This window comes from Heterocephalus glaber, unplaced genomic scaffold (assembly GCF_053883595.1).
Source record: "Heterocephalus glaber isolate CG9 unplaced genomic scaffold, H.glaber_assembly_v1.0 deba00001608, whole genome shotgun sequence".
NCBI classification, from domain to species: domain Eukaryota; kingdom Metazoa; phylum Chordata; class Mammalia; order Rodentia; family Bathyergidae; genus Heterocephalus; species Heterocephalus glaber.
Genome location: NW_028258379.1, coordinates 3,756,063 through 3,770,798, shown reverse-complemented (window position 1 = coordinate 3,770,798; position 14,736 = coordinate 3,756,063). Strand labels below are relative to the sequence as shown.

The following is a 14,736-nucleotide window of genomic DNA, read 5'->3' as shown; positions in this document are numbered from 1 at the left end:
AGTGGGACATTGAGGTCCCCAACTACAATTGTATTAGTGTTGATTTGGTTTTTCATGTCCCCTAGTACTTGTTTTGTATAGTTGGGGGCATTCTTGTGTGGTGCATATATATTTATGATTTTCATCCCTTCCTCTCGGATTGTCCCTTTACAAGGATGTAGTGACCTTCTTTGTCTCTCTTAATTATTTTTGGTTTGAAATCTACTTTGTCTGTAAGTAAGATTGCTACTCCTTTTTTCTGTGTTCCTGTTTCATGGAGAACTGTTTTCTATCCTTTTACTTTTGGTCTATGAATTTCTTTTTGAGTTGGCTGTGTTTCTTGTATACAGCATATTGTTGGATTTTGCTTCTTAATCCATTCTGCTAGTCTATTTCTTTTGGTTGGTGAATTGAGGCCATTAACATTGATGGTTATATTTGATAAATATTGACTCATCCTTGTCATGATGTTTTACTATTGTTGGCTCTTTTATTTCCCCCCCCTTCCCTTTAGTTTCTTGCCTTGCCTAGTGGCTTCCCTCTGTTGGGCTTCATGGAGTTATGACCTTCATTGTCCTTTTCTAGGATATTGTTCAGAATTTCTTGCAGTGATTGTTCGGTTTTCATGAACTTTCTCAGGTGTTCTTTGTCATGGAAGTATCTCATTTCCCCATTGATTTTGAAAGATGATTTTGCAGGATACAACAGTCTAGGTTGGAAGTTATTTTCTTTTAGTGCTTGAAATATTTCACTCTAGACTCTCCTTGACTTGAGGGTTTGTGTTGAGAAATCTGCTATGATTCTGATGTGCTTTCCTTTGTATGTGATTTGTTTCTTTTCTCTAACTGCCTGTAGGATTTTTTTATTCTTTTGGGTTTCTGGGATATTGACTATTATATGTCTAGGTGGAGATTTTTTTTTTGACTGTGGCTAGTTGGAGTTCTATCTGCCTCACTTATGTGTATGTCAAAGTTTTAATTCTGTTTGCAAAATTTTCTACTATTACTTCTGTGAAAACTTTTTTAAATGTCATTTGTACTTTCTCCTGCTTTTTCATGGATTCATATCAGTTTTATTTTATTCTTCTTTGCATCATCTAGCAGCTGCTGGATTGATTTCTCATGGTCCCTTACCATTTTTAAGAAATCTCTCTTTACATGGTCACTAACCGCAATCCTGTCTTCTATATCTGATATTCTATCTTCACATTTTCTCAATCTGCTGTGAATACTTTCTTTTTTTTTTGCACTTTATTAAATTCTTTTATTGGTACATTGTAGGTATACAACACAATTACATTTCTCATTGGGAACTGTACCTTTACATAATGCATCTTGGTTCTTATTTTTTCCCCATTCCTAGCCCTCCCTTCACCCCCTTGTGAATACTTTCAATTGAGTGTTTAATCTCCTAAATATCTTGTTTTAATGTGTTTCATGGATTACATTTCTTTCCTATGTTGGGCATTCATGGTTTCTATTTCTTTCCTATGCTGGGCATTCATGGTTTCCATCATGATCCTGAGCTCATGTATTTTTTTCATCTGTTTCTGTTCTAGAGTTTCTAATCATGTCTTTCATTCTGCTCACCATCTCTGTAGTTATCTGGGAAATTATTTCTGTTTTGAATTTTTCTAGACCCTCATTCATCTATTTTGTTACTTCCTGTGCCATCAGTTCAGGGTGTCCAGGTGGCTGATTATCATATTTTTCCACCTCATTTCCCCCCAGAATTTGCCTTTGGTGAGGTGGAAGTCTGGGTTTGTGTCTTTCTAAGGTGTCTTCTCATTTTTAATTTTGTTGTTGGTGCTGTTTTTTGCATTAATTCCTGGGATGATACTTCAATAATTCTTATTGTGACTATCTTTATTACTTGTGTTTAGAGCCCTTATGGAGTGATTCTTTCTCAGAGATATCCTCCACGTATAGCTGGACTTTTAGGCTTTGATTCCTTAATGACTTTCAGGCAATCTCGTTTCAGTATACCAGGGAAGACAGCTGATCAGATCAATCAGGACACCTTAGCCCAATTATGCAATCACCATCAACAATAGTATCAAACATCTTAGAAAATGACAATTTGTGGTAGCAGTTAATCTGTCACCTCTAACTGAGCGAGGTAGATCAAGATCTAGGGTCAGCATTAAATATATTTGTAGTAAATAAACCCTGCAATATGGCAAATTTTCCCTTTAGGGATAAGGATTTAGGAGGGGTTGGAGAGAGAGGGATAGAGATATAGAAGGAGAGGGAAAGGTTAGAGGTGAGGCTAGAGGACATGGAAAGATCACACAAATTGTGAGAATCTGTTGAAAACAGGAGGAAAAGACTGAGCAAAAGAACAGAGACAAGTACAGAGTGAACTGACAACAATATGGAAACTAGAAATTGTATTCACCTTCCTATAAAAGTGATAGTTGACAGGACAGACAGAGAGAAACAATTTAAAATGGGACAGGAACAGGAACAAAGAGCAAGAGAAATACAAAGATGGAAGGGAGAGAGAGAGAGAAAAAGAAAAGAAAAATATATATATATATTTTAAAAAGGTCTCCCTCAAGATATGTCTCTGCTGTCCTGGTAGACAATGTGGACAACAGTGTGCAGGTCTATGTTGACTAGTCTCACCAAGCTAGCTCTAGTCTACTGAGATTCAGGGTGATTTCTGGCTGCAAGGCCCAAGTTGAGGTCCCTGACCTCCTGTAGGATTAAACTCTGCAAGGTTGTACTGCAGGTTCCAGCTGTCTTCCCCCCTAATCAAGTCTGGGTTTCTATGGGAGGTTCTGATCCCACCAACTTACCAACCATGATGGTACGGTGTACCTTTACTGAAGAAATTTTCTTCACTTTTCCGATGGGCTTCAGTTTTCATTGAGGAGCCTCAGAGAGGCCCTCTCTGTTGTTCACTTCTGCTCTATCTTCTGGGGCTTATTACCATGGCCTTTAGGCCCTGCTCCCATGCGCCTCTGCTGTGCAGATTCAGATACTGTATTCCCCAGTCTGTTGGGGCTGCTGCTGGCATCTGCCTTATTTAAACTTTTAACCCATACTTGGTATAAGCATCTGTTCTTGGTTAATTTATGATGAAAAAGTTACCTGAAAATTTACAATGTAAATTATATTTGTTTTTCATTAACTACCAAGATTCAAAATTTGATGGCCCCAGGTTCTAATATTCTTGGAACAGATAACTTTTACCTTGACCAGATCACTTGTGATTTTTAGCCCTCTTAATGATCTTTTTATTGGTTGTCTATCTCCTTCATCCTGACAAGTCAATATACTTTTGTGTATTCTCATTTTCAACTGGGATGGCTCTTGTGTACTTGCTGTTTCCTTTGCTACAGAAGGAAAATATGTTAAGTTTCATTCAACTTCTATTTTTTTTTTTTTGTACCAAGTATCAAACTCAGGACCTTGAGCTTGCAAGGCAGGCATGGTGCCACTGAGCTAAATCCCCTGCCTCAACTTCTATTTCTTATGTGCTCAGAAGTTATGTGTGCAGAGCAATGTTTTGAAGAGTGAGCTTAAAAGGTACTTGGTTTCAAGAACTTCATTGTATTTACAGTGAGAATGTTAACACATATGCAGGATTTTAAAATGTAAGGCAGTTCTATTTTTACTTTTTTCAGTAAGCTACATACCATACCATTTTTCCTAATGACTGTACCAATTCACATTCCCTCCAACAGTGTGGAAGGGCTCTTTGCCAACATTTGTTATCTGTCCTTTTGGTAACAGCCATTCTAACTGGAGTGTGAAAGTGTGTGTGTGTGTGTGTGTGTGTGTGTGTGTGTGAATAGAATGTTCTTAAGCCATAAAAAGGATGAAATCCTGTCATTTGTGATAATATGGATGGATAGATGGGACTGGAAAACAGTATGTTAGGTGAAATAAGTCAGGACAACTCAGGAGTCTTCCAGGTTAGTGGTCTCAAAGCAGTGCTCCAAGAGAGTGAAGGCAAAAACTGCAAGTCTTCTTAAGGTTTGGCTCCAAAAGTTGCATAATATCATCTCTGCTGTTGGTCAAAGAAAGTCATAAAACCACTCCAGATTCAAGGAAATGGTTTCTACCTTTTGGTAAAAAAGCATGGCAAGGACATATGCTTACCAGGATGGGGGAATCTATGGGCATACTGTGAAATCCATGTGAAGGGAACTCCATAAACAAAGATTTGAAAGCAAAAATGAAAGTCAGCAAAAAGATAGGTCATGACATTGTTTCTCTAAGATGTGAGAAACTTTTAGCTATTCCACACAGACACTCTTGGAACCCCAGTGGATAATTTAGGTTTTTGTCAGTTCGTATCATTCTTTGGGTCGTAGATCAATGATACATGTGTTTTTAGCAAAAAGGTATTTTAATATTATTTAAATTATTACTTTAGTGCTTCCATATTGAAGTAAGCATAATGTTAACACTAACTTTTTAGATAAATAAAAAGTGACTTTACTATATTCTTTTTTTATTGCTTCTTTTCATATTCTGGTGCTAAGTTTACCAAAATGGGTTGGAAGTATCATTGTTACACAGGAAAGATTTCTAGGTAATTCAAATGTATATATAGTACAAAATAAATAAGAAATAGCCATAATAAAAGAAATTATATAATTCTCCATAGTGAATCTATTCTAAACTCACTGTATTTCTTTTATTCTTTTTCCTCTTCTGTAGCTCATAAAGCTAGACTTGCTATTTTACAAAATAGGTAATCCTTGCATTTTATAATTTGAGAGACACAGAAATATCTCTGTGTCAAAGTATTGGAATGCTTTAGTGTCTGAAATCTCATTGTAGTAGTTTCCTCATTTTGCACTCTAAAGATTTTTTTAAAAAATAAATTTCAATATAAAATTTAAAAATATTCTGAAAGATACAACTCATGTCACTATCATCAGTCAGCTCAGACCAGAATTGCACTACTGCATTATCCATGTCCGTGTGTGGGGAGAGATGATAGAGTAGGACATGTGCCACCTTCTAACTTAATAGAGAAAAAATATTAGAAACAAAACAAGTATAGTACAAAGCATGTGACATCAGCTGCATGGCTTATGAAATATGTTATACTTTCACTTATTTCTTGAATATATAAAAATTACATATTTTAGGATAGAAACTCAAAAAAACCAAAATCTCCCTAGTTGTAAAAAAGAAAAAAGTCAATCATGCTATCTTTTCTGAGTTGGTGTTCTATGCTTTGGGAATATGAAGCTATGTGTTGCATTGGCCCTTGCCCAAGTCTGCATCTCTTGGTAGAAACCTACTTTATTCCTTTAGCTATTTCTAGTCAGCTGAAGGTTTAGTCTTTCTTTGCAAACACAGTTTTGAAAACATATCATCAAAATATAAGTATCTGTTTTTTTCTTTTCAGCACCTTCTGAGTGTGCATTGACAGTAGCCTCTTACACACCTTTTCAAATCTCCCTTCCTTTTCCCTTTCTTCCCATCTTTCCAAACTAGATTCATGATTCCTAAAAAATAGAGAGAGGCCAGTGTTCTGTGTTGGCATAGATAGCAGTGTACTTGCTTGAAGTTGGGGTTTAGTGTCTAAGACAGCTCTAGAGTATTTTAGTTAATCTCCAATCTATATTTGGGCCTACTAATATAAAGGAGGGTATGGTTTCATAAACAATGGAGTAGGTCCTGAAAAAGGGGAGCCTAGGGTGGTGAGAGGTATACACCACGATAGGAAGAGGCAGACACTAAGAAGGAAGTCTAGGCTTTCAAACATAACATACATTTTAAATTTTTTGTAAATTAATCAATTAATTTATTTATTTATTTTTGGTACCGGGGATCGAAGTCGGGTCCTTGCGCTTGCGCAGCAGGTGGTGAAACTACTGAGCCAAATCCCCAGCCCCCATAACATACGTTTTTAATCTCTGCAGGTCTCTGGTTGCCTGATAGTTGACGTATTTCGGAAGTATTGTATAACTCATTAAAAATGAGTCTGAAATGATGGGATCAATATTCAATGATTTTCTGTTATTATTGTTCTTATTTCAAAGGCATTGTTCTTATTTGTCCAATTTTTAAATCAAAATTACGAAAAATGCTGTAACTGTGAGCAAAATGAGTATATTAATTTTATTAAAGTCTAAATGAATTGTGCTAGAATAGAGTGAATAAAGGTAATGGATTTATTTAGCATAAAAGAGAGCTGTTTTAGAAGCATAGAGGTGAAACTTTCTTGACACTTTGATTCTTTCTTTTTTACTTTTAATTTTCTAGAATTTTGTTGAATGAACAATATTCTCACATACTTCCATTCATCCCTTTCTTGCCCTTTCAGTAATTGATTAATATATGTTCTTAATTATCTTCCTAAAATTAAATCTATTTTTAGTACATATAGGAAACAATATGAATAATCATTGCCATATAATTGTTGAGGTTATTTTGATTATTATAGTAATCACAAAATCAACTCTAAGCTGGGTGAAATCTGTCCAAAAATTATGCTAAAATTTTCTAAGTTCTCAAAATGGTGCCTTCTGTGTCCCAACTTCTTTGATTAGTTGACAGTTAATTCAAATAGTGAGTGATTCGATCACGTCATTGTATTACCTGAAATTACTATTATTATTATTATTTCAAAATTCAAGCATCCTTTGGAAGGACATTGTTTTACATATTTAGCACACACAAAGCAATTAATGAGGTTCACTTCTAATAAAATAATTGGCATAGTACAAACACTAAGTGGAATTGGGCATAGATTAAATGAAGACTAGAAAAAGAAAGTGCCTGCCTCATAAGTGCAAGCCTAGATGTTACCTACATACATGAGTCATTGCAAAAGAGCATTCAGGGAGACCAGGAGCTTTTGTGAGAGATGGAGGGAAAGGGACTGAAATGAGAGTTTTGTGAAGATCGCATCTTCACTTTGTTCCAAGGCCGCTCGCGTCATTTCGACATTTTACCTGTCTTGTGTGCTGCACGTGTGATCAGATTGATGGGCCACTCTCCTTCCACATCTTCAATATCATTATTAAAGACAGACTTCAGTGAATATAAATAGAAAGGAAAGTGGTGGCTGTACCAGTTTTGGGACCTAAAGATTACTACAAATGCACCCCAGGGGAATAGTTCAGACTAGTCAGTTTAAGGTAGATATTAGGAAAAATAAAAGTTGGATGTCATTATTAATGGGTGTGAAAAATCTAAAAAATAAATATTGCTAATCAGGAGATAAATAGATTTAGCTTGACTTAATGAGCAAACAAAATGAAATGATTGGAGAACATAGCTTTTTCAGGGACTGAAATGTCACTCTGTTGTCTGTTATCAAGAGCAGCTCGTAGGAGTACAGGCCATTACAAACAATTACCTGACTCTAGATTTTTACAAACTGCTTAATTCTAAATAAACCACAGTTTATTTATATCTCTCTGTAATAGGTATAACTTTATTGTAGATTTTTGTAAACTATAGGGAAGATTAGCCTTTTTTTCAAAGAATGTAATTTGGGATAAATAAAACTAATACTTGTTTATAAGAAATAGTGGATACAACTTGAGTGTGAGGGTTCCGTCTTTTTTATCACTGCCTCCTTAATAGTGCCTGACATATAACAGAAACTTAATGAATATCTACTAAATTTAATAAATTTGAATAAATGTTGTTATCTGTGATTAGTTAAAATAGCATTATCCTATCTTTAAAACTGACTTTGTTTTTGAAAACATGAAACATTAATTGATGGCTTTTATTTTTATATTGTGAAAATAATAGGTACTTTTCAGTTAAAATATGAAATCATATTAAGTATTTAAAAGTTCTCTTCCAAAATATACCTTCAGGCTGTGATGTGTGTCTGGAGGGGCTCAAGCTCCTCTGACCAGTTGAGACTTATTCTCTTTTATTGTGGTTTAGTTTATGATAGTTACATAGCTAGTCAAACTGAATGGCTTAAAAAGGACTCACCACTTACTATATTCTAGGGCAGGCCTAAGAGTATGCAAATTATTTTTAGTTCAGGTGGTATTGGTTGAGGCGACTTGAAGGGACCTGGAAATGTGCTTCATTGGCTCAGCCAAAGAGCTGGTAAGCTCATTCTGTCAAATTGCGCTGCACTACAATTACAGCTTGATGGCATATTTTCCTTTGCATTTAAATATCATTATTAAATACCATTAATATGAACAGAAATGAAAGTGATGGCTGAACCACCTACATTGTCTTCAGAAGTGTATGCTCATGTCAATATTTTAAATTACTGAGTCCCAGGCTTGGGTTTTGCTGGGAGTCCAGCCAAAATGATTGGCCAGGGGCCTTTATTCCTCTCCATGAGAGGACCCAAAAGAATACTTGGACTTCCTTGCAGCTTGGAAAGCAGAATCTAAAAGAGCAGATTTTTAAATAGTGAGAGTTTGATAGTTTCTAGTTTCTTGAGGCTTGAGCCTAGTTGCTGGTATACAATCATATCCATTGGTCGGTTACCATATCCCATTGGTCATTTACCATATCTCATTGGTTGAGCAGTCATGAGAAATGCCTAGATTCAAGGGGAAGGATTTAGATCTTGCCTCTCAATAGAAGGGGTGTCAGACTTTGCAGCCACCTTTAATCTACCATAATTATTTTCAATATAATCCATTTGTGGTGATTAAGAAAAATGTAAGTATTTTTAGGTAACACATTTCCTACTGTTTGTGCCAGGATTACTGAGATTCTGAATATGAAAACACTGCAAAATTAACAGTTAAGTCTACAAGGCTAAATAAAAACATAAAAAGATGCTTGTGAAATTGACACAATCATTCTAATTATTACTAGTGAAGTGTGCAAATTGACTATATGGTATCTCTATCCAAAGTGAAAAATAATATAACTGGTTTTTACAAAATTGGCAGACCAATCATGGTCATTTATGTTTGGTAAATAACAATAGACCTTTCCCATTTATTTATTGTATTAGCAAGGATAAGATGCATATCACTTTTGCTTATAAATATTTCATTCTCCTCCCTGCCTTAATATATATTCCTTCTGTTTTTATATCACCAGTAATGAGATTTTTATATGGAAAACTGTTTCTGAAAGCTGTTTTTTAGTTTTTAGTGTATGAACTTATTAGAAAAATATTTGAATGCTACTATATTCCAGGAACTGGTGTGTTTTGGAGAAATATAGCACTTAGCAAAGCACAAGTATCTTTATGGAATTTGTATTTCTATTAGGGAGGATGGCTAATAAACAAATAAATATGTACTGTAAATTAGTGATAAAATTAAGAAACCAGGCTTAGTAAGGAAATGGTGTATGGTACTTTAAGAAGAGAATGTTTACAGCATACTCAAGGGAGTCTGCTGTGAAGATTTTGGTTTTGAGCAAAGCTATGAATGAGGAGAAGAAATGACCATATAACAGAATGTATTTTGTGTGTAGACTTAATGAGTAGTTTAAAAGATAAACTGTAGGGGCCGGGGATTTAGCTTAGTGGTTCCGCCACCTGCCCCAAAAGCACAAGAACCTGAGTTCAATCCCTGATACCAAAAAAAAAAAAAGCTAAACTAATTTGTAATTAGTTGGTAATTTGTTGTAAGCAGCATGTAGTCAGGTATTTATTTTATCCATTCAGTCACTTTATGTCTTTTATTTCAAGAATTTAATCCATTTACATTTAAGGTAATTGTTGATAAGTTAGATCATATTACTGTCATATTGTAATTTATTTTCCAGTTTTGTTGTTGTTGTTGTTTATTTCTCTCTCCTTTACAATTTTCCTTTGTGGTTCAGTGACTTTTTCTAGTACTTTGCTTTGATGCTTTGCTTTTTTTTGATGCCTTACTTTTTTGTATCACATTTTTGTTTTGTATCTAACATTAGGCTTATAAAATATTCTTATTATAACAAGCAATTTTGAAATTATAGCAACTTAAACATTGATCATAAAAAAGAAATAAGATAAATAAAATACTAAGAAAACCTTTATACTTGGACTCCATTTCTTGCCACATTTTGAATTTTTGATGTTCTGCTTTATATCTTTCTGTGCTATTTCTTAACATATTAGTAGTTATTATTTCTAATTATTTTGATTTTCAGTCTTTATACTAACAGTATAAATAGTTTATGTGCCATGTTTAAAATATTATAGCGTTCTAAATTTGTCTGTATGGTTACCTTTTAATGTTTTCATCTCACTCATTAGTGTCTCTTTTACTTTGAAGAACTCCCTTTTGTCTGTGCTATTTTACGTGGCAAATTTTATCTCTCACTTTTCCCTTACAGTACTTTCTCCATAGCTCCTAAAGAAATTTCTATCTCATATTTTTCCTGTGTGACTAAATGTTTTAATTTAGTTCTCTCTATAATTAAGAGTTTTATATGTTTGGGCTAGTATTAGTTCAAAATGGTCAATTATAATTGAAATTTGGGTGTAAGCCAGATGCTTTAGTTAAGCTAGAGTTTGGTTATCCAACCACACTCTTTGCTTACCTTGTTATGACTTATCTCCTCATATTATTTTTAATAAATTAATCATTATTATTTAATATTTGAAGAGAGTGACATACAGTGTGTTTATGCTTCATGGCCTTGTTCAGTTAAGCTCTCTATTCTTTATTTACTGGTATATTTTCTTTGGGTCTTTAAATTTCATGAAGACTATGATGAAGAGAATATTCTTTATAAGAAAAGGTAGCCCATTTCTTTCCACTGTGTGGGTTATACCTTGAGCTAATGTTTTTATGTTTTTATTTGTGTTTAATTTTGTGCCTTGTTAGGATTTGCTGAAGATGGTGGTAGATAGGCTGAATTAGTAAAGAGTGGTAAGGTTTAATGGGGTTTGCTGATTATAGAACAGAAACCCTAGGTGGATATAAAGCACCACCGACTACTTTGAGTTTTAAACTGCTAGCTAGTAGTATTATGGTGAAGAATTTTGTTGTCAAAAATTGTTTTTTGGATCAGCAATCTGATGCTTTTTAAATATAACATTTATTGCTTAGATGGTTCGAAACAGAACAACTTTCTTTTCATTCTGAATTTCGAAGTTCTATACAAGTGAGTACAAAGAGGCACAAAAAAATACCAAAACCAAACTTATAATTCTCTGTTCATGTGGCATAAACCAATTTGTTATCAAATTTTTTATGTTTATGGCTAAGCATAATAATCCCAGTTTGAGTCTTAGTTGTCATATATTCAGATTTATTAAAGTTACTTTCATACAAGATTTTTACTTAACCTGTAGTTTTTATAATTTAGATAAAATTTAACCTTATATATTCATCCTTATCTTATAAAACCTTATCTTATGTATTTAAACCTTATCTTCTATATTAGCTTTATCTTATATTTTTCTCTAAAACACTTCTTACACCAGCATTTATTGATTTGGATTAATCATATGACCATGGTGGCTGGCATGAAATTTACCAGCCCCCAATTTTTTTCTATGACTTAGTCAAACTTTTATTTATTGCTTAATTTTTATCACAGTTGTTTTGCATGGGGGTGTGGTCAAGATGTTATGGAGCCACCAGTGCCCTGATATTCTGTATCTCTCCTTTATTTCTGATTGTTAGAAATTCTGCATATCTCCTTTATTTCTGGTTGATAGCTTTGCTGTCTGCAATATTCTTTCTTGGAAGTTTGTCTCCTTCAGCATGTGAAAACTGCATCTTCCTTATGGGCTATAAGATTCTGCTAAGAATCCTGCTGTCAGGCTACTAAAACATCATTATGTATTTTTATTCCTTTCTCTTTTGAGGATCATCTCTTTGTATTTAACCTTTGAGAGCTTGATAATAATATGTCTTGAAACAAACTTGATGTACTTGATTCTGATTGGTGCTCTTTGACCTTTGTGTACTGGTATACCTGTATGTTTTAAGGTTTAGGAATATTTCTATTATTATCTCCGAATAAGTTCTCTACCTCTTTGGCATTCTCTTCAACCCAGGTAACCCTAATATTTGTTCTTTAAATGCAGCCCCCAAAGTTTCCGTAAGCTTTCTTCATTCCTCTTCATTTTTTTCTTCTTTTCTTCCTCCAACTGTGTGTTTTTGATTAGTCTTGTTTTGAGCTTACTGATTCTTCTGTTTGGTCCTATTGGTGCCTCCTATTATGATATTCCTTTCAATTAATGTATTTTTCAGCTCAAGGATTTCTGTTTTATTTTTAGTTACTTCACCCTCCTGTTGTTAAAATACTGAATTATTTCTCTATGTTTTCTTGACATTCATTGAGTTTCCTTAAAAATGCCTATTTTAAATTTTCTGAGAATTAGTATATATTTATTGCTTTATCATTAGTTATTGACATCGTATTTTGTCTGTTATGTATGGTCATAATTCTCTGCAAGTTATTAATTCATGTTGGCATACAATAATGTCTGCATATTAAAGGGTTAGGTCTATGTTCTAGTCCTCACAATCTGATTTTGTCTGTGTTTGTCCTAGAAATTCTGAGCGGGCTGCTTAGTTTCTCTGAGTCTGTGGTCATTGCACTAAATAGTGCCCAAAGTTCAGGTTTGCCAAACGTCTACAATTGGCTCATTATCACTGTTTCAGCACTAGAGGACATTCCAGGCTGAAGTCTGTCACAAATCCACAGCTGGTGTGTTGTTCAGGATGCAGTGGAGGGGTGCTCAAAATGGTAGCTTGTTTCTTCAAGTTTCTGCCTAGAGCCAGGGTGAGTCCAGACACCTCATGCACAGTCCCTGTCTTATGGCTTCACATCATAGGGTTCTGCCTGATAGTGGGCCTCACTGTGGAGGAACTGCACTAGGCTCCTAGCAACTAAACAACTGCTACTTTTTCTCCCAAGCCTACAGGCTATTTATACAGTCCTGCCTGGGGTTGGGTAAGACATAGGGATAGGGTCTCATAGCCATCATTGCCACCACTGTGGTTTGCCCCCAGAGCCCAGAGCCTGCTGAGACCAGTGCAGCACAGAGCAGGGCCAAGGCCCCTTCTGATATGGCATGCATGCTGCCGTGGTGTACTTGAAGCTTGAGATCACTGCACCGAGCCACAGGTAAATGTCCCACTGGGGCCTCAGGTCTTTGCCTGGTATCAGGGCAGGACTAGAAGCTCTGTCTATGGGCTTTGGCCTGGGTTCAGGGACTGTGGGGATCTTCCCAGTGCTGGTTTTCCCCGGGTGCTGAGTTTTAAGGCAAAGTCCTGTGCTTACTTCCCTGTCCTACCCTACAGTATGTGGGACATTTCTGCACACTCTGTTTTTTCAGATTAGAGAGGGCTAGTGGAGGCAGTACTTTGAGTGTCAGGTTAGTGGTTGCTGAGATTCTCTGTGTGGTACTGCCTTGGACTCTTCAGGGCTTAGTTCACCATGGCAGGCCTTGTACAGGGTTCCAAATCTAAGATCTGGACTTAATTCTCTTTTTCCTTCCCCAGTGGGAGGAATCTTTCTCCACACTGCTGTGCTTGGAGTTTAGGAAAGGAATGTCCCAGGAAGCCTTTTCTTTTTGCCTTCTTCAGTATCTCTTTATTAGTATACTACACCCAGATACTGTGATCTTTCACCTGATTTCCTTAGTTCTTGAGAAGGTATTATTGTGCATGAAAATTTATTAAATTTATGTTTCTGTTGGAGACATTATACAACCTCCATTTGCTCCATTTCTCTGTGGAAATGTGTTAAACTAAAAGGCGGTAGTGAATTATTTAGCAAATGTAGTTTGATTTCAAGCATCTTAGGGAGCCAAACAAGTTAAACATTTTAAAAAATAGGTAGTTCTGTGGCATTAGTTAACACTTTTTAATAACTGAAAGCTGGGATCTATTCTAAAACACAAATCTTATTTTTTTTAACCATTAAATGTTCGTTATTTTTAAAACAAATTCTTTTTATTTCTCTTCTGAAATCATGAAATTCTGTATTTGTTAGATATTTCTTGAATCCTTAATGTGTTCATATTATTTCTATGTTGCTCTTGCTCAGTAACCATGTTGGAATAAACATGTTAAGTCTGTGATGACTTCCAGTTTTTGTTTTAAAATATGAATATTTAAACATTTAAAGACCTAGTTGAGAAATGTCAATACTATATCTCTACTCAGGTTCAACAAAATATTATCTAGCTTAACAAGTGTTCTGCACACATTGTCATTAAAATTCCTAAAGAATAGCAGAAAAATTGGCTAAATATTTATAAAAATAATTTTTCTGTTATGGAATTGAAATTGATTATACTCAAAGAAGAACAGCTGTTCTTGAAAAAATGAATGATTTTCCCAAAATGCTATATTAAGAATTTTAAGTTGCATCACCAGCATGATTTTATATCACTTATATCAAATGGGATTTGCTTGATGAAACTGCAAAGCCAAACAACTGATACTCTGTTTAGCAGAGTCATTTTTCAAACTCTTGGAGGACGCAGGATGAAAATGATCACTGCCTGATATTCCACTTATTGTAAAATGCTTACAGAATGGCTATGGTGACTAAACACTATGTTTACTGAAGATCAAGGTAGATAAAGTACTGCCCCCATTTTCAACAGAGTTTCCTGAAATTAAAGAAGTGAAATGAGGGGAGCAGGCTAGGCTGGAGGTGGAGTGTGACAGGAGTTTGGAGACGTTTGGGCTGAACTCAACTTCTTTTAAATAATTTTGCTGTACTGGGTCAATATTAGTAACCTAAACAGGTCCAGAGAAAGAAGAGTTGGTAAATTATACTTCAGCAGGGGTTACTAGTTATTCCCATTCATAGTGTGTTATAGATAAATAACGGTGGCCATCAAGCTGTCTTTATAAGTGATGGGATAAAAACTTATAATCAC

At 35.0% G+C, this 14,736-nt stretch overlaps 1 protein-coding gene across 1 annotated transcript in view; it reads left to right on the top strand.

Moving 5' to 3' along the window:
• Kcnh5 (potassium voltage-gated channel subfamily H member 5) overlaps nucleotides 1-14,736 on the top strand; it is a 393,245-nt gene that overhangs the window by 238,110 nt on the left and 140,399 nt on the right. The gene's annotated exons all lie outside the window — the stretch shown is intronic.